Raw genomic sequence first — 19,747 nt, 5'->3', positions numbered from 1 at the left:
CTCTGGATATAAGGGATAATAAATTCTACAATGCGTCAATAGTAACGGAAATACAATGTATGTTTCTAAATGTAATATAGTTTACCTTCGTGTAAGTATGATGATAGTGTACAACATAGGTGATGACTTTTACTTTTTTTCAATGGGTGTCCACAGCACAAAGTTTTGTATATATGGAAGCTACTGGGAGCCCGCAGCACAAACTAAGTAAGCTATCCTGGGACGAATGAAAGAAAATCAAGACGGCACAGATTACTGAAATATCATTAATTGCAAAATTATTTTAATGGCGTCAGATTTTCTCATTTCAACCACGATTACCTAATCTTGGTAATCAACAAACTCCTAATTAAATATTGAAATTTTGCTTTACTGATTCCAATACGTACTCTATAGGACAGAAACATGAACGTTACGCAAAAGCGATTAAAAAAAATGGAGGCTTTCGAAAGGTAGGCATGGAGGAAAAGGCAGAGAATTATCTGAGTTGAAGGGAAAATGAATGATAAGGTGTTAGATATAGTAGCAGTAGGGGAGAGAAGAAGAATTTTAGATGTAATTAAGAGGAGGCAGAGGAACTGGTAGGAATATTGGCTGACGAGGAACTGTATTATGAGGGAAGTACTAGAGAGTATGGTAGAAGGAAAGAGAGGGAGGGGGCAAAGGAGACTGTAGTTGAATGAAAGTATTAAAATAAAATTGCTAGTCAAGACGAAGAGACTAGCTGAGAACCACCGTACATCTAAGCTTCTCAGTTGCAAGTGACCTGCCAATGATGGCAGAATAGCTATGATGATGATGATGATATGTTTACCAATATTGGCCAAAAAGAAAAAAAAATAAAACAATAATGATTATAATCAAACTCCTTAATATTTTAGAATAGTTTGAGTGAAAACTGAAAACGACTCAAATGTCTACGTCTTTTATTTATCAGCACGAACTGAATTGTCAGTTCCACGGCAAATTCTGGAAGTGCTCCCGTTTTGATTCAATGAATAGCAGTGTTGTCGGGTGCATGTAAGGAAAAATTTTATTACGATAATTTCAAAGTATCTTTTTCATTGTTTTCAGGAATTGCATAATGTAGACAGATCCTTAACACACCTTTTGATGCACTGAAACATCATCACTGTTGCCAATTCATAATGTTAATTTATGAAAACCACGTTTTCCCTAGTAACCCCTTACAGAGGCATCATCCGATTAGTTATCAGTGGAAATGAAAAATTTATTTTTCAATTCCATAATTTCCGAGCTACTCCAAGTAAACAAACTGAAAATTAACGACAGAACATCCATACGTATGAGTTATGAGTCAATTTACGTGACTTGTAAAAAACTTGATTTACACCTTCGGTTACATCTGGCAACACTGTGTGGTTCCTAGTGTACGTCAATCGTTGCTTCTTAGTTTAAAACATATATAGATGAACAAGGCTTCATTTTGGTATAACCATTATTTGTGTACCGCTACCGGTTCAAAAGTTCTACTATTCCAAACTCCGGGTTGCATTGTATATGGGACACCCTGTATATTTTGGCTTCTAGCGTTCCCGGTGTATGCAGAGCTCTTTTGTTAATTTTTGACCTTACCAATGAGTGTTTCTGCAGCGGAGAGATCTTTTTCAAAATTAAAACTGATAAAGAACTATTTACGCAGTTCCATGTCTCAAGAATGGTTGACCAGTCTCACTACTTTAAGTGTTGGATGTGAGAGAACAAGAGCAAAAATGAAATGAAATCTTTGAGTTTTACGTCCCACGATTATGCCGGCCAGGTTAAAGGAGACAGTGATTATGAGAAATGAATGAAATGGTGGAATGAAGAAAGTGGGAGGAAACGGGAGAATCCTGAGGAAACCCACGCACACGGTGTTTGTCCACCACAAAGTTCACTTGGCGGGGCAGGGATCGAACCCGGGACCCCAAGCACCAGAGGTGAACGCTGTACCACTGAGCCACCGCGGCCCCGAGAACAAGAACAATAGATGTAAGTAATATAATAAAAATATTTGCAGAAAAATATGATAGAAGATTACACCGCTTCAAATAAACTTCGACATTCAGCAGTTCGTTTGATTTTTTAAAATGAACATTAAGTTTAATTGTAATTTAGTTATATTCCATGTTTATTATGTTAATTATGATTCATGAACCATTGTCTTCTACAGGGATATAATATAGTGGGAAGTTAATGGGCATGGGAAGGGTGGCCCAAGAATGGTCCTGCGGGGCCCCGGCATTTTTGCGATATGCTACTGTTCCCCGATAAGCAATCCTCATTGTTTGAAAAAAGAAAACGCAGGAATACATCATAATCCAGCACCAACAGTGTTGCCGCAGTCATAGCTCTAGAGTGGGCTGAAAAATAGTACCAAATTGGAACAAAAAGGGCTAAATTCATTATTTTGTTCCAGTGTAATACATGCTCTATAGCACGAAACTAAAAGAGCTAAAATGCTCTTTTTAAAAAATTACTTTTTAAAAAACATCCAAATAGGAATGTCTCCGAACAACCACGGAAGTAGATGTAATTTTTCTCGCACGTACGAAGTATAGACTTACTTGATGAAACGCTGATCTTTAGAATATCCAACATTTCATGCAATGTGTGCGTGCTTTCTCTTATGATTTCAAGCTAAAATTTCCACCAGACTGTTTCTTTCTTGTCTCCATGCGCGACGCGGATGCGCCCATCTAGCGTCATTTGTTTCCCGGTATAGTTCGAATTACAATTTTTCCACACAAAGTTCGTAGCGTTATGCGGTGCAACGTGACAGAATTAATGTTCAACAGCATTTTTCAAAAGCCCAACACATAGGCCTAATATGAGTAACGTGAGATGTAGGAAAAGTGTTACTGACACTTTTGAAAATGTGACAGGTATTTGTAAAATGGGGCTTTATTGGGTAGAATTGTATCAACTTTTTTTTTTTTCAAAAGGGGCTGAAAATACCAGCGTGGTACCAACGGGCCGACGAATGACAAAAAGGGCTGGATTTGGTACGATGTACCAAGTGTGGCAACACTGAGCACCAATGACACATTTCTTTGTGTGCAGCTAGCTTTGATTACAGTGACACCTGTGAAGCTTGAAATAACTACAAAAAAAGCGAACAACCGATTCAGAAAACGATAGGGACAGAACTACTCACAGGATTGTATAAACTACTGGGAACACATTCACTCCAGCGGCATTTTTACTGAAGCCAAGAAATTCAAGTGAAAGATGTAATGACTTTCACCCTTTTTTACATTCTATAAAACAATTCAAGTAGTACCAGTACTTGTGCAAGACTCTTGTGCAAGAGTCTTGGTCTTGGTCTTGGTCTTGCAGGTATGGTCTTGGTCTTGGTCTTGGTCTTGCATCGGGATTCCTGGTCTTGGTCTTGGTCTTGGTCTTGAATGCAAGACTCTTGCACAAACTGCAAGACCAAGACTCTTGCGCTCATCACTATTCATCTGTCGATTACATATCGGTTCGTTTTGACATTCCCAGAAATAATTAGTATTGGATGTGATCAAAATCCCATATACAAATTTCTCTGCTGTAAATCCCATTGTGGTCATCCAGTAGCTCATGTAGTAATACACCCTACTCTGGGTACAAGCATCCATTGGAGGTAATCAGGAGTCCGGGGTTAAGAATTTTGGGCTGGAATGTGACACCACATGCTCAATCGGATTAAGAGAACGTGATGACTACTCCAAATGCGTGATATATTTTTGTGGTATTTCTCCATCACCTACATTCTGTGTGGACGGGTATTTTCATGGACCCATATGGAAGAGCCATAAACATAGTTTTAGGAAAGCATCCCAAAAGATTGCTTCCGACAAGGTACCTGTGGATCACATGCACAGGTGTTCGTGCCCCTACCCCGATTCTAGCCCGGACCATATCCCTATCATCTGCATAACGATCTTCTTCCACATTCCAAAGGGTCATAAAGAGTCTCTAATCCCCAAAAGGTGTACAGATGTCAAGAATCACTGTCCAAATTGAATTGAGACTCATCAGTGAAGAGTATAGCCTCCTTCTGTTATTGGGCTAACTCACAGTGGGTTAGACATTTTGCATAAAGAGCCACGTCATGTGATTGTAGCATGACATGGATCCCGAAGGCAGTTGAAAGATCTTGATGCTGATGTAGACGCATTAACAATTGCACATCATCGAGCATTCAATTTCAGGTAGCGGTTCAAGCGCTGAGTTGTGAACATGTTACTTTCAAATGTTTTTGGCCTCCTGGAGTCTTGTCGATATTCAATCTTCATCACCAGTACCAAGCTGGCCTTATATGTAGCATTCCCCGATGATTAATCACCAATAGAGGGTACCATTGTCTTTCACGTGGTTATAATTTACATCATTCATGTTAGTTATGAAGAAGTATCTTCTAGCATCCACGAAATCCCATTTTTTGGAACAATGTCTCGGGTTTTCGAAAAAAGGGTTAAATCCCTTAACTTTGGACTCAAATGTATTATCAAAACATCAAAGATTGGTAGGTAATTTTATCTTGACTAGATGATGAAGTACCGACTTTTATTTTAAAAAGTTCTATTTGATAAATAGTTGTCAAACTATCTAATAGATGATAATGGCAACCCAATCTTTGCTAGCTTATTGAGATGAGTAATATTAATAGTTGGTGATCAATGGAATCAAATGCCTTTGACATATCGATGTATACAACATCTACCTCTGCTTTTTAATGCAACGTACGTTTGGTGAAATGAATAAGATTGGTTGTAATCAATTTGCCTTAGTAGAAACAATGTTGTATTATAATCAAAACATTTTCAATAATGTACACTGAAGTCACTGCGATCCATGATGGTCCCCTGAGATTACAAAATGAATGAAAGTTACCTTAAAAGAGTGTGTGATTGCTACAGATAGCGATGTATCGTCTGCAATGTGAACCCTTATGCTGTTCACAAGGTTCGTAATGATTTTGTTGTGGTATTGAGTTATATTCCTTCATCAGTTTAGTTGATAACCTCTAGATAGTCTTTGGTCCAACTGGACTGCTGCAAGATGTCTTCCTATAGCGTCCCACACATGCTAGATTTTATTCATGTCAGGGAAACGTACAAGCCAGTCGGTACTCCGAGTATCATCTAGTTCCAAGAGTTCCATCACCTGCCAGTTCGATGCGGCTACGCGTTATCATTCATAAAGATGAAGTCGGTGTCTACAGTGATTCTGCAAAGACACATATGGAAAACGAATACAGTGTCTCCATAACGTTTATCAGTAAGTGTACCGCATTCAAAAATAGAGAGGACTGTATGCTATGCAACGTTATGCTTCTACAATCAAGAATACTTGGTAGATTATGTTCGACAATATTCTTGGGCTCATTGCGTGTTTTCGTCTCCCCCCAGATGAGTATCGTCCAAAATCAGTATTCAGATTGAATCTTCTCTCGTATCAGAAGAAAATGTGACCTTCCTCCTCCTCGGTCCAGTCACGATGTTCTTGGCATCACCGCAAACGGTGCCACAGATAAGTTGGTGTTAACGGAACATAACACAATGGCCGTCGTACAAAGAGATCATCCACACGCAGCCGTGTTGCCGTAAAACGTGAGTGCAAACTTTGCAGTGCTGTAAAATTTGTTTGCAACTGCAACTGCTGTTTCACATTAGTTCTTTTTGCCTGTTTCACAATACAGCGGTCGTCCATTGCACTAGTTGTCTGTAGTCGACCACCACCTCTCCTTCGCATAGCATTCATTGCGGTTCTGAGTGTTATCCATGCATGTAAAACAATGCTGTAAGAAATACCAATCTCCTGGGGAGCAATCGCCTCACTTCGCTCTATTTCCATTTTTCCGATGACTCATTCAATGTTATCTCCAGGCAATGTTATCGAACACCACCTCAATGTACCTTAACAGCCTTCTGGGTGACACACACTTTATCGACCCTTCCATTTAACTGCTCCAGGCCCAAACGATACTAAGGTAATGCTGATGTTGGATTGTCTATGCAACGTCTTGCTGCTTGTTCGTGTAGTAGAGCTCTGGTAACATACTGCTGTCTTCACCCATTTCTACTGGCTACGCAATCTTTTATGTTATTTTGTTTAACTCGTTCTTAAATTTTACACATTATTGTATTATTCTCAAAAATTATATATAGAATGAAAGTGACTATATTTGTGACTTCATACCTCTTTAACCACTACCCGGGTTCGATTCCCGGCGGGAGCTCATGTGGTTCGGATTCCACGTTAATCAGTAGGTCCACGTCTCATATAGCCTCGCTGCTGAACGGGACGCTAAAATAAAAATCCACTCCACTCCACTCCACTCTTTAACCACTAGACCAATCTCGATCAAATTGGCCACATAGATGAACTTCAGGACTAGGATTTTCATGATTTCACTTTGACGGTGAACTTGGAGAAGGGGGAAGGGAGATATATATAAAAATTATCAAAAATCAGAGCCGGATTAAGAGGTCCTTAAGGGGGCTCATAGCTCCGGGCCTCTAGGGGGACAAGGGTCTCCAATCTGATCAAAATCTCAACTGGCTATCTAAAAAGAATCATGAAGATATAATCATCATAAAATAAAATATGACTAAAAATATGAAACATATTCCCTTAATTCTCCTAGTGACTTTTCGTAGAAATGTATTAGGTGAAGGCAGCAGGGGCCTCATATTTTTTCTCGGTCCGGGCCTCCAGATGGGTTAATCCAGCCCTGTCGAAACCGACCGACATTAGTGTCGAATCCATAATTTTCGGGGTCGGTGAGACGAACAGAGACACTTCCGTTGCCATTTAAATCCAAATTCACCCCATTATGCCAAAAACGAAACGTATCATCTGATAATACTATAAAAATAATAATAAAGCTTTTATTCACTATTTCATTCAGGTGCTATTTTAACTTTAAGTACATGCTTTTGGGACGCTTATCTAACAAACTAGAAGAACAGTTTTACGTGGAAAGATAAAAATAAAATCAAATTACTCGGGAAAGAAGTATATATAAATTTACCGGATCAAGTGTGGATACCTATATATAATTAAATTGAATAGCTTACTCTTCTAAAAAAAAATACTTATAGAAACGTTGGTCCTATTGTTGACGTCTAAAAAGACAGGAAGAAAAAATCGTCTCTAATGGAATGTGTTCCTTGTCCAAAGAGGAAGTTGAAAAGAAAGAAAGAAAGAAAAAAAGAAAGAAAGAAAGAAAGATAGTTAGAGTTGAGATACGTAGCGTACATGCTATCTTGCTTTAGAATAGGCGAGGGCAAGTGAGTTACAAAGGAAGAAAACTATATAAAAAAGATATAGAGACGTTGAAGAAAGAACGGACCTTGCTCGCTTTCTTGACACCCATTGTGATGTTTGAAAAAAAAAAGAAAGAAAAGAGAACTATAGTATGTTACCCATTGACCGTACCCAGGAATACGGGTTAGCTCTGTCCTTGCTGTGCTGTAGACATCGTTCTTTCTCTGCTTTCGTTTTACCCCCTAACTTCCCCTGCAAAAGTACACGTATACATGTCTATTTTCTTCCAACCTTCTCATTCCCCATATATGGCCCCAGTATAGTATATATCATATTTATTTCCTGGAAAGACACTTTCCTGAACTCGACCTATGACATCCATTTATTTCTTTCGTGTAAGGGGAAAAAAAATATTAAATCATTGGACAAACTTCTTTATTACTGTACTGTACTCCCTAAGCGAACATAATAGCTTTCACTTCCAAGAAAGATCACCATAGAAGTTTGACCATGTCAACGTTTTCTTTTAGAAAAATTTATAACAATCTCTCTCTCTCTCTCTGCCTCTCTTACATATATGTCTCTCTCTAGCATGAGGGAGACAATAGAAGCATTTTTTTAAAAGGAAAAAACTATATTTTCAGTACTTTGAAAATTATATAGAAAGCAAAATTGACTTATAAACAGATTCTCTTGGAGGAAATCAGATTGTCTTTACGGTAGGAGAGGAAAGCTTTTTATTTTGGTCAGTCGATTCTAAATTTAGTGACGAAATAATATGATTAATGACATATCTATTTCTATGATCACACCATACATTTTATTATCATAAATAATAAAAATGTTCCAATTCTTGATAAAAATGTAATAGATTTTACTTGTTTTATTTACTTGACGTTATCAGTGAGGGTTTATTGGAAAATATAATAACTGAAGAGATAGAAATTTGGAAATGCAACTGATCTTGTGATAGTTGACACACTTTGTGGTCCAAGAAGGAAAATTTTCCAACAAATGACAGAAAAATAAAATGTCTTCTGAACCTCATGCATTAGAAGATTGTAATTCACACTACATTTGTACTTAAAACTGCGTTCCGATATTCATGACTTTTTTTGTAACAAAAATTACATAATTTGAAAAGCTTCTGAGACTGTCATTACGACGGATTCTATAATACGGAGTTTTTCTTTTAACCTTTGTCACGTAATCTGAGAAGATTTACGTAGATGACGAAGTGAAGATAAGTTGTGCATTGAACGTATCCTCTACCTCCTTCCGATAGACAGACATTACCGTGCGCATCGATGGCCGGGTCAGTATCTGTCGTCTTCCAGGAGAATAGCTGCCCAAGAGGTACACAGTATGGTAACTACAGGTCGGTGTTAGCTCCATAAGATCCGAGAAACTTTCAAATGGTTATCTGTGGATGCAGAAGTGCGTATGATGTCTCCTAGCTGTCGGTAGGTCATTGCTGATTACATATACTCATTCATGTCGATCAATCATATTTTTAATTGAAAATGGCATCTTTCAACAGGACAACGCTTTTTGATACAAAGGCAGCGTTGTGCTGCGCTGGTTCGAGGAGCGCAGTGTAAATTTGAATTGCAGCAATGGTTCCCAGACGCATCATATGTTAACCAAATCGACAATTTTCTGATGTTATGAGACCCGAGCTCAGCGACCCTCTTCACGGAATTTACAAGATTTAAGTGATTTGTGTGTGGAGATGTAGTGTGCCATGCCTCCAGCCATTTATCAAGGTCTCATTGCTTCTATACCAAACCTCATTGCTGCTGTGTGCGATCCAAAGTTGAGCATACCAGAAATTAGCTAGGTCATAATGTTCTGGCTGGTCAGTGTATGTTCTATAATTTCTGTAAGCCTATATAAAAAAGAATAGTCCTGAGTGAGTGAGTGACTGACTGACCAACGCTAAGGCCAAACTGCATACGATAAAAACTTCAAATTTGGACAGTACGTAGGATTTGTGACATAAAGTACTATTAAGAAAAGTTTTCTTCTTCTTGGTGAAAATTCGACATAGAATAGAGATAGTAATTATTTATATTAACATATCCATATATCGGAATCTATTAAGATTCGAAATATGAAATTTGGTATTTGGAATTCTCATTCAAAATAATTAAATATATGTTTTAGCTTCTTTGAGAAGGCCGCGGTGGCTCAGTAGTAGAGCGTCCACTCTTGGTGTGTGGTCTCCTACGTTCGATGCCAACTCGCGATGAATCCTTATTGAACACAAATGGGCTTGAGCCACAGCGTTTCCGGAAGTTCCGCTTTTAGCGGAAGAAGGGAGACAATTTCTGTTCTTTTTTTCTCAATTATAGAAATGACTTCCAGGTTGTCTGTTTCATAGGTGAACCAATTGAAATAAATTTTTAAACATAGTTAGTACTTGAGGAGACATGGGCTTTTATAATTTCACTTTGGCTGAAAGGCGTATTCTCAGGAGGAAAAGGGTTTACAATTTTCCCAAAGAACAATGTCTTAAACTATTCTTCCTGTCTAAGAAACGGGAATTTGAAATAGTGTTATCATAGGCGCAGAATTTTAATTTTTTGAATGGTATAAAGCTTTGCTACATATAAAATAGATCTCAACGTTTAATATTTTATTTTTATTAAACAGATGAGATGTACCAATGGTTCTTAAACTGGGGCGCTAGCCATACGGCTTCAAAGACCCTCAAATAGACACAGGCTACTGAAATAAAATGAATTATGAAATTATTTTTAAACTCCAAAGATTTTTTTTAAATAATGATTTCCTAAATTTGTATTGAACAAAACTCAAGCTAAACATTGAGAATTTGTTTTAATGTTTTGGTATATACCAATAATTTAGCTGTGGACACTCAAGTCTTCCCTATGCGAAGTCTTGAAAGTGACCATTAATTCATTATTCTATTCTTTTGTTTTTTAAAATTTAATTAAATGATGGTTATACCCCTAGGCTAAAGAAGATGGATGATTAAAGAAATCAATGGCTACTCTTGAGGGAAGTTTGATTCTTACCTCTACAAGGAAAGAGAAGGAAATTTATCTAATATATATTTCTAATACATATTATCTAATAAATATTTCTCTGGCAAGGAATAAATCTTTCATTCACGAGTCGTGGGAAATTACTTGATGAGAGGGGGGAATCCTCCTCATCCTCTCTTGTTCCTCGGTGATCATACTACCCGTAGAACTGAGGAAGGAAGAAAGGCATGGAAAAGGAGGAAGCAGCCTGGTTCGTTTTACGAGGTATATTAAGTACCAGTCCGGCATTTGCCTGGTACGAATGAGGAAAACCTAGAAAAGATTCCACTCAGGATGGCTGGCTAGAAAAGGCTTTTACTCCAGTTGGTAGAATGAAGATGTGGGAGGAATAACGAGAACTAAAAAAAATACACAATGTTAATTGTTCTTAATCAATCATAGTCAAATTTAACAATAGACGTATCTTTTTTAACAATAAGTTGACTATTTCTCCGATATTATACCTTTTTCGATCATGCTGTACATGTTGAACAGTTTTTATCTGGCTTCCAATAACGTACATTATACTGTGGAAGAAGACATTCTCCATAGAATTTGTTTGTACAACATTGCTTCATTAATAGAGTTGAAAAGAAATTCCCATTATATAAACCAAAGTGCCTAGTGGTGTAGGGTTAATAGCCGCATAATTTTTTCCTTGCGTGACTCATTGCCGGAACGGAAAGTTCCAAATACCCTATATAGTAAAGAATTAGGAACATAGATTTTGTTTTATTCATTTCTATATTACTAAACGCTAATGCTGGAAATATATTCAATATTTCTAATTCGATCAATATTGATAAACGGTATTAGATTTTAAAAGTTTAGAACGATGTTAAGAAAACAGTAGTAATTAGATCGATATCTTGACCTTTTACATGAATAAAAGAAGTAAAACGGAATATGTAAAATGTAGTAGGACAGATTATATAGCTAATATTAACACACAAAAGAAGACATTTGTTATTCAGGTTTTATTCTAAACTACTACTACTACCACTATTACTACTAATGCTAATACTATTACTAATAATAATCCTATGATATTATCAGAATTTAACGGGAAAATGTCCCTAAAATTATATCAACCGATAGGTCTCATTAAGGTGAAGAAAAATACAGGGTGGCCCAAAAGTAGGTATATACCCCTGCAATGATTAAGTAACTTGATTAAGTATAACATTCTAGTTTGTGGGTTTATTTGCTTCGTCTCTTCCGATTTAAAATATAAGTAAAAACACATTAAGAACAAATAATAAAGAAACTAAGTCAACCTGAGGATAATAATAAGAAATGATATAAAATGCAATGAAATGATGAGTATACTTACTTTTGGACCACCCTGTATACGATTGAGCGTGAGGTCTCATGCATAATTTTCAAGAAAATCGTGAAGAACTATTTTCTGTTATCCTAAAAATTAACATTGTACGATAACCACGTAACTTATTAGGACGAAACTGATACTGAAATATACAGTATAATCAAGCCGTCCGCAATGACTAACTTACTAAGATGAAAATATTTGGTATGATTAATGGGGTACACAAAATTATAACTAACTCCGAAGCTTTTTGTTTTAAGTATGTATTAGTGTCCAAAGGTAAGCCATACATCAATAGATAGATCAGACGAAGGTGAGCAAAATTAATATTTTAGGGTAATTTCTCATGCTTAGTGTTCGAGAAAAATGAGAAAAAACGTATTTCTATTGCACTGAAAAGAAATACTGTATATTCCTTGCCACGATGATCAACTTGATAGTTTGCCATAGATTATTTCCTTTTTTACATAGTGTATATGAAAAATAAACAGTGTTACGTAGTAAACAGTGACAGATCTTCCCCGGGGCCAGAGGGGCCTAGCGCCACCCAGTTGTTTGAGTGAAAAAATAATTGAAGCTATCATTTATATTTTTTTTTGAAAGTGTATAATAAGCGTGGCCTTTTATTCTTTATTTTAAAAATTTTGAAACATTAGACATAGTATCAGTTGTAGTTTTTCTGTTATCTAATGTGTAAACCAATACCTGACGTCCACAATATCCTGACGTCCAACCTAGTCATAATATCCATCGAGAGAAAGCTGGAAACTTCTGCATCACTCATGAAAAATTGTAATCTCATGATATACCCATCAAAACTGGGGCCTGGTTGATTCTTAGTTTTTTACCTTCTACGTCCGCCACTGGTAGCAGATTATATTATTGTTGCTTGATTTCCCCTGTCAGTGATATACACACATTTCTAACAATGACACAAACTTCCGTTCTATATATTGTATTACGATTTGCAACATGGGATTCGTCTCTACACAATATGCTTATAAGGATAAGTTTCATCTTCTAAAATATGTGTTATTGAGATGAATTCAAGAAATTTAATGTTTGAATTGCAAAGGCGTTGAGTATCAGAATTATCTTTTCTTTAGTCCATTTATTTATATGGGGCAGTTTCTTTGAAACGAACTCGGAGTTTAATGATTTAATTCTGCTGAACTCTTCTTAATTAAGTGTCCGTCATTTTCTCAAAATGTAATCCTGTGCTGTATGGTATGAAGTTGAATTTCATTCAAGCATATAAAAAGGGAACAAGACATCAGTATAATCAAAGCATTTAAAGAACAGTTTATTTCAAGGAAAGGACAAGAATATTTCCCCGAATAAATCAATAAATAATACACAAAGATGGTGCATGTACTCAGCAGCTTAAATGCCCATTTTTTGTTTTGCGTCCTTACGGAACACCGAGGTTATGATGGACGGAATCTACTATTAAAATGGGCTCCAAACCACGATTGGGGCTTGAATCCGTTTCCGTTGCTGAATGGACATACCATCATGAAAGATCAATCTTGATAGCCTATGCTGTTCCCCACCACACCATCTCGCCTCTAAAAGAGTTAGATTACAGTATGACGTCACCAAGCCCGGCATACAGATTTTTGTTTATTTGCTTGTATTGTAAGAACCCTTTTGAGCAAGAGACTAAATGAAACATTAACCTATGATTAAATTCGTTCCTACAAGTAGCCTTATCAAGAATTTAACCTGGCTGTTCCGCATCAAATGTAAGAATTCGGACAATGCTAAACTTCAAGAAACAAAACATTTATGACGTTTACGATGACAATATTCATAAATAGTTTTTTCTACCTGCCAAAAAGGTATATTATTTAAACTGCATTTTGCAACAAAATTTCAAACCATAAACTTTCTTTATTGAATGTTGATGATAGTTGTTGATCTGGCCATGTTCTATAACCACAATGAGAAAAGTCGGATACGTGAATTATGAATACAATCAATAAATCAATGTTATAACTTAGTTCGCTTCAGCAGCACATAACGCTTATTTGAAAATGTAGAAGAAAATGACACAAGGGATTCACTTGAGAAACTCAAACCAGTTCAAGCGTTAGTTCTAAATCATTCTATGACACGACTGCTATATCGCTGCAGACATGGATAAAATAGTTTTCAGAAACTGCTTTTTCGTCGTTTGAGGTTCGAGAAAGGTATGCATTTTTTTGAAATAGTGAATTTTTAACGAATTACGGCCTCTTTTCTGTTAAAAAAAGTTAAAATAGTGAATCATTTTGGGAAGCTCAGCTCCAACCAGTTACAATTTACAACTAAGCATTTTGCTTTAAGAAGGTTAAAATACTAGCACGTGACAGTACTGAACACAAATCGTACTGACGATTGTTCTCTGAAGCTGACAGCACTGGTAAATAGTAACTTATCATGATGGTCATCCTTTGCAATTGAATACAAATGAAATAATGATACGACACAATTAGAGCAGAAATCAAATGATACTAGAGAAACAGATTTTGGATCGTTCTAATTTAGTAGGATCGAAGCCATCTTGACCTATTCTGAAGCAATGAATAAGAAAAATGAAAATTAAATATTTTAGTTTTACATCTCACGTTTATAACCTATAGGCTAAACGAAACGGATGATTGATAAGAGTGAACGATTATAGAAAGATTAGTGGAATATAGGAGTTAGAGAAAACGGGAAAACATTGAGAAAATGTGCGGCCACAATATTGTCCACCACAAATCACATATAGTGAATACGAAATGGTAGAATATTAATCTCTTGTGCGAGAGGACTCAAGTGCAGTAACGTTGTTTTCTGTTCAGGTTTTGTGGTCCACAAATTCCGAGGTCACTGCTCTTCTCATGGGCCACTTTTATGTGGACTTATTATTATTTTTCTTAAACCAGCCATTCGCCTTCTTATTATCTAGATTCTCTATTATTTGTTAGAGTGACAATAGGACAGAAAATAATCCAATGTGTGGACACACGTGGATGTTTTGTGCGTCTCGAAAACAGACAAAATGGGTTTCTCGTAAGTTGTGTACTCATATATTTTTGATGTTAGAGAATTGATGGATTATGAGCATGGCGTCCTTCGGTGGATTAAGAGAATAAGCTAATGCGGCATACTGCTAAATTTGTACATTAATAGTCTTAATGATGAAATAAAGTGTAACCGTATACTAGTCTAGTTTTAAGTTAGTCACAGATTGGAATGTAACGTACGTTTTCGACTGCACTGAAACACCAACAACAGCTAAAAGCACAGTACAAGTAAACTAAGTACAAGTAAAATACAAAAATAAAACAACAATCACTTGGTTGAGGGCATGGTGGCTACGTGATGGAAGGTTCGCATCTTGTGGGAGGGGACTTTGGTTCGAAGGTAGGCCGTGTAAATTTATGAGGACAATGCAGTGTTCATGGATTTTTCTAGAGATTCTCCCGTTTCCTTTAATCGTCATTCCACCATTTTATTTTTTCCAAAACCATTAACTTCCATAATCATTAACTTCCATTGAACATCAATTTTCTTTCACCGAAAGGTAACGGTGCGACGTCAAATTAAAATGATAGACGGTTTCTAATACATTGATATTACACGGTGTACAAAGAGTTTTAGAACGTCGATAAAAAACGAAATCGGTATAGTGTTGGTTTCGAAAGCATTCAAGCATTCATCAGGAGAATTAAGCTATGAAAATCTATGATATGCACGTTTCCTTATTCAATGTTCACAAATTCGAAAGCATTTCGCAAACCAACAACCCCTATGGTTGGTTCATCATTCACTTCCAAAACTCTAGTGACTTTTAATGCTGATGATGCAGGAAACTAAATTGCTGTGATTGTGCTGTATATAAATGAGACCAAACTCATCCTGTTGAAGTTAGGAGATACAGAGTAGATCCCTACTGAATGAATGCCAAATTAGGATTCACCAAAATCATTTTGCTCTGGTTTTAGTAAACGTGTCGAGTCTGTACGACACACACATAGACTAGGCTGTATATACATAGGAAAACAGATAAAGCGTGAAAGGCTGGAGAGAACCACTATTAAAAGCAGTAGCATTAAGCGACAACGTCGAAACATATCTTTAGCACATTCTCCTTTTGTAAAACAACTCTCTCCCTTCTTCTCAAAAAAACAAGTAGATGGTTCTCTTCAACACTAGTTGCCACAAATTGTTCTAGGAATTGCTCCATTAATACCAGGCATTATACCGTGTCTTGGTAATTATCTTTCCTTGTGACACCATGTTGTTGCCGCATGTTCATTTGTAATAGTCTGGTGCTGTCTTTATAAACCGCTATACGCATCATATGAGGAAAGGATTAACTCTACTCAAAGTTCATTACTATACGGAACACAAATGTATAGAGTTTCGTCCTAAAGAAAAAATAGTACAAAAATAGTAATAGTTCTTGTATCACTCTTCCTGTTTTCTTTTGGAGGAGTAATACAAGCTTAATTAGAGAGTAAGTTTAAAACACAGAACATCAAGATCCTGTAGAAAGATAAACAATTAACCAGTATATAACAATATTTTTTGTTCTTCCTTTCGATTACAACCCCAAGAACAAGAGGAAGAAGAAGAAAAAGAAGAAAATAATAGAAAACATATATATTGAAGCTTAACGTCCCAAGTCTTTACACCGAGGTAAGGGAGACAGTTGTGATGAAATTGAAGATAATGGTTGAATAACGAAAGTGGGAGGAAACGGGGATACCCAGAGAAAACTCACGCACACAGTATTTGATCACGACAATGTTTCTTTAACGGGAGCTGAGATCGAGCCAGGGACTTGATGCGCAAAAGGGGAGCGCTTTACCACTGTGCTACTGCTGCCCACAAGGAAATATTTAAGTTTTAAAAAATAGAGAAAATCATTTAGCTTTTGTCTGTCATCTTTGCTATGTAACAATATACGTAGTTATCAATAAATATATTTTTATATATAATCTGGGCAATATACGTCAAGTACTAGTTTGTGTAAGATAAAGTTCTGAGAGTATAATCTTGATGAAGTAAAGATTCTGCAAATATATATATATATATATATATATATATATATATATATATATATATATATATATATATATATATATATACTGTATTAGTCACTTGCAATTGGAACATTGAAGCGTGCTTATCATAAATTTGAAACGTCAACTTGTTACTACCTTGCACCCTGAGGTTATATTGTTGTCTTGTAAAGATAATGTTCTCAAAACAATCATAATGCAAATGGACTATTTGGATTAGGGTTTTGATTTGAATCTATGTAACCCATAGTCATGTAAGAAAGTTAGTGTGGTTTATCTTGCTTATTATTCGTTTTTACTTATATATGATTTAAATAAGCATTTTGGCAACAGATTGTAAGTTATAGTTCACACACATATATGAGTTTGTTTGATGCATGAAACATTGAATCTCATTTACTTGAATGCATTCATTAGATATACAACTGAAGAAGGCGGTATTAATTAAGAGACTGCCTTACTAAAAATAATACCAAATTTACCATTTTTCTTTTGCTTGTTTATGCATCAGTGAAAGGAGATAATGAAATGAAAGTCCCCACAATCATAGATATTGCTATTCTACAACATAAAATATGAAACTGAAAAATGTTCAGTGTTGCCAGAAAAAGAATTTCCCTAAAATCTAAGTTAAGGCAGCGAGTAGAGGAATAAACTCAACTGCATTTGGCTACTTTTTAAATAATAGTTGTATTTAGTTTGTAATAAACAAAATAGTTTTAAGATACAGTTATTAAAACTAAATAATAATGTTAATTAAAAAGTAGTTCACAAGAAACCAAAACAACATGATACGTAATCAAATGCGGTTGAGTTCATTTCTCTACTCGCTGTCTTAACTTTGATTTTAGGGAAATTGTTTTTCTGACAACACTGAAATTTCTATGGATGGCAACACTGAACATTCGTCAGTTTCATATTTTCTGTTATAGAATAGCATTATCTATGATTGTAGTAACTTGCATTTCATTATCTCCTTTCATTGATGAATAATCAAGCAAAAGAAAAATGGTAAATTTTGTATTATTTTTAGTAAGGCAGGCTCTTAAGCTTTGTTTCTAAACTGAATTATCACAAAAAAAACTTCTTTGTGAATCGCGATTATTCTTGGTGGTTCATTATTTCAATAAATGTTCTTGCAATTATTGCAATTAAGGTAGCCCTAATAATAAACGCAGTCTGTACATCACGCTAATCTTATTAGTATAGTCACGCTTATAGATGTCGCTACTGCACTGTCGCTTGCATGTATAACAAGCTCCTTGAATATTTGCATGGTATGAAGTTCAGGTGGTTTGTGGGCAAACTAGAAAAAGAAAGTTAAATGTAAACTATTAGAGCTTTTAGTTAAGTACGGTTTTAACCTAGAGTGTGCAACGACCCGAACTATCTATTGGAAAAACTAGTTACTCTAATAGCTATTAGTTTAATTAAACATAAGGTTATTCCAATTTCAACAGTATAGAATAAAATCACATTTCTTACGTTTAAAATATTTAATACTTATCCTTAGAGACACGATTTTGGTGACACGCGAAAACGCGAAACGTATTAGTTTTGCATGAAAATGTTGTGTACTTAAAATATATTTTTTTACTATTTATTAGGCCATATAACGCTCGCGATTAACAGTGAAATTCTGTTGAATTAGAGAAATTTGCAACAAGTTTCGATATTCCACGAAATTTACGCGAAAGTAACAATTTTTCGATGCTTTTAAGATTTATTAATTACCATTATTTCTCCTTTCTGCATACTTAACCGTGAGTAAACACTACTAGTTCGTCATTTGTCTACTACAACGAAATATGGGACTGTCGGATGTCTGGCACCAGCCCTCCCTCATTTTGTATTTTCCTGGCTGCAACGAGTGTGGTCCCAGATTTGCCTCCTGCACTTCTCAACGAAAAAAAAAAACCGGTAGAATGCCGAAAATCACAACATGTTTCGACAGGGATTTAAAGATCATGATCACTACGTTTCTGATGTACATCAAAAAATAGATATGTGTAAATTTTGTAATATTAGACTAGTCTGGAAGCGACGCGATTTGTTTGTGAAGCACAATGAAAGTGATAATCAGAAAAGAAAGAAGTTACATTTTTTCCCAAAAAAAGAAATTTAACACCAGAAAACATTGAAACAATGTTTATATGTTATTTGCATAACTTAACAGTGAACACTACAGTTATTTTTTTCTATTAATGTTCTCTGTGTGCGTGTTCTTCTTCTTTAAATTATACTTTTATTCAATGAAGATGCTTAGTGTTATTTTTCTAAAACTCTTTCTTTAATATAGTCATGCATGAGCTCATGTCGTGAGGAGTGATAAGTGGAAATTAAGGTGAAATAAAAGCTAACTAATTGCAATTGCCAAAGAAAATAGTGTTCTTATATTGAATTTTTATTCACTGATTTTATCCCGATTTATGCATATTTTATAACGAAATTATGAATTCTTATTTACCACAAAATCGTGTTATCCTTTATATTATAGTGAGACACAGTCCCGTTAGAAAATTTTTCTGAATCTCCTCTGAATTCCGTTACCTAATACCTTAAATTCCTTTTGTGCTAAGGACTCTTTCTTTCTAAGTGTGTGTGTGCTTCGTAATGTTGCATTAGTTTCATCGTTGGCATTTTTAACAAATCCTGATGGCACAGCAAATTGAAGGAAATGGGGCACTTGAGATGCGGAAGCAGATCTGTCTTGCTCCAATTCATCGATCTTCTAAATGTCTCTCAAGAGGTGAAGACCGATAGACCGAAAGGGAAGCGGACAATGTTGCTAGCCCTTGACATTAGTTACGTACATCATCAGATTCTTTATTCTTCTTAAGGATTGTGACATTTACTGAAGATAACTAATTTAACCTCTTATTAGGTATGGACATTGGTCATAAGAGTTTCAGATCTCTCCGTTGCCAGGACTGAAATGATTTAGATTCTGGCCTACTGGTCACCGATTTATCTTTATACAATTTCCGTTCCTTTATACAGTAACAAGATTTGACTCAGAACAATGAGGTAATGAAGAAGTTATTAATATTTGCCAT

General features: G+C 35.7%; 1 protein-coding gene across 1 annotated transcript in view; it reads right to left on the bottom strand.

Moving 5' to 3' along the window:
* Positions 1-19,747, bottom strand: part of Syt4 (Synaptotagmin 4) — a 518,564-nt gene that overhangs the window by 210,631 nt on the left and 288,186 nt on the right. The gene's annotated exons all lie outside the window — the stretch shown is intronic.

Source organism: Thermobia domestica, chromosome 12 (genome assembly GCF_964235325.1).
Source record: "Thermobia domestica chromosome 12, izTheDome1.hap1.1, whole genome shotgun sequence".
Lineage (NCBI taxonomy): Eukaryota > Metazoa > Arthropoda > Insecta > Zygentoma > Lepismatidae > Thermobia > Thermobia domestica.
This window is presented reverse-complemented; position numbering and strand designations above follow the sequence as displayed.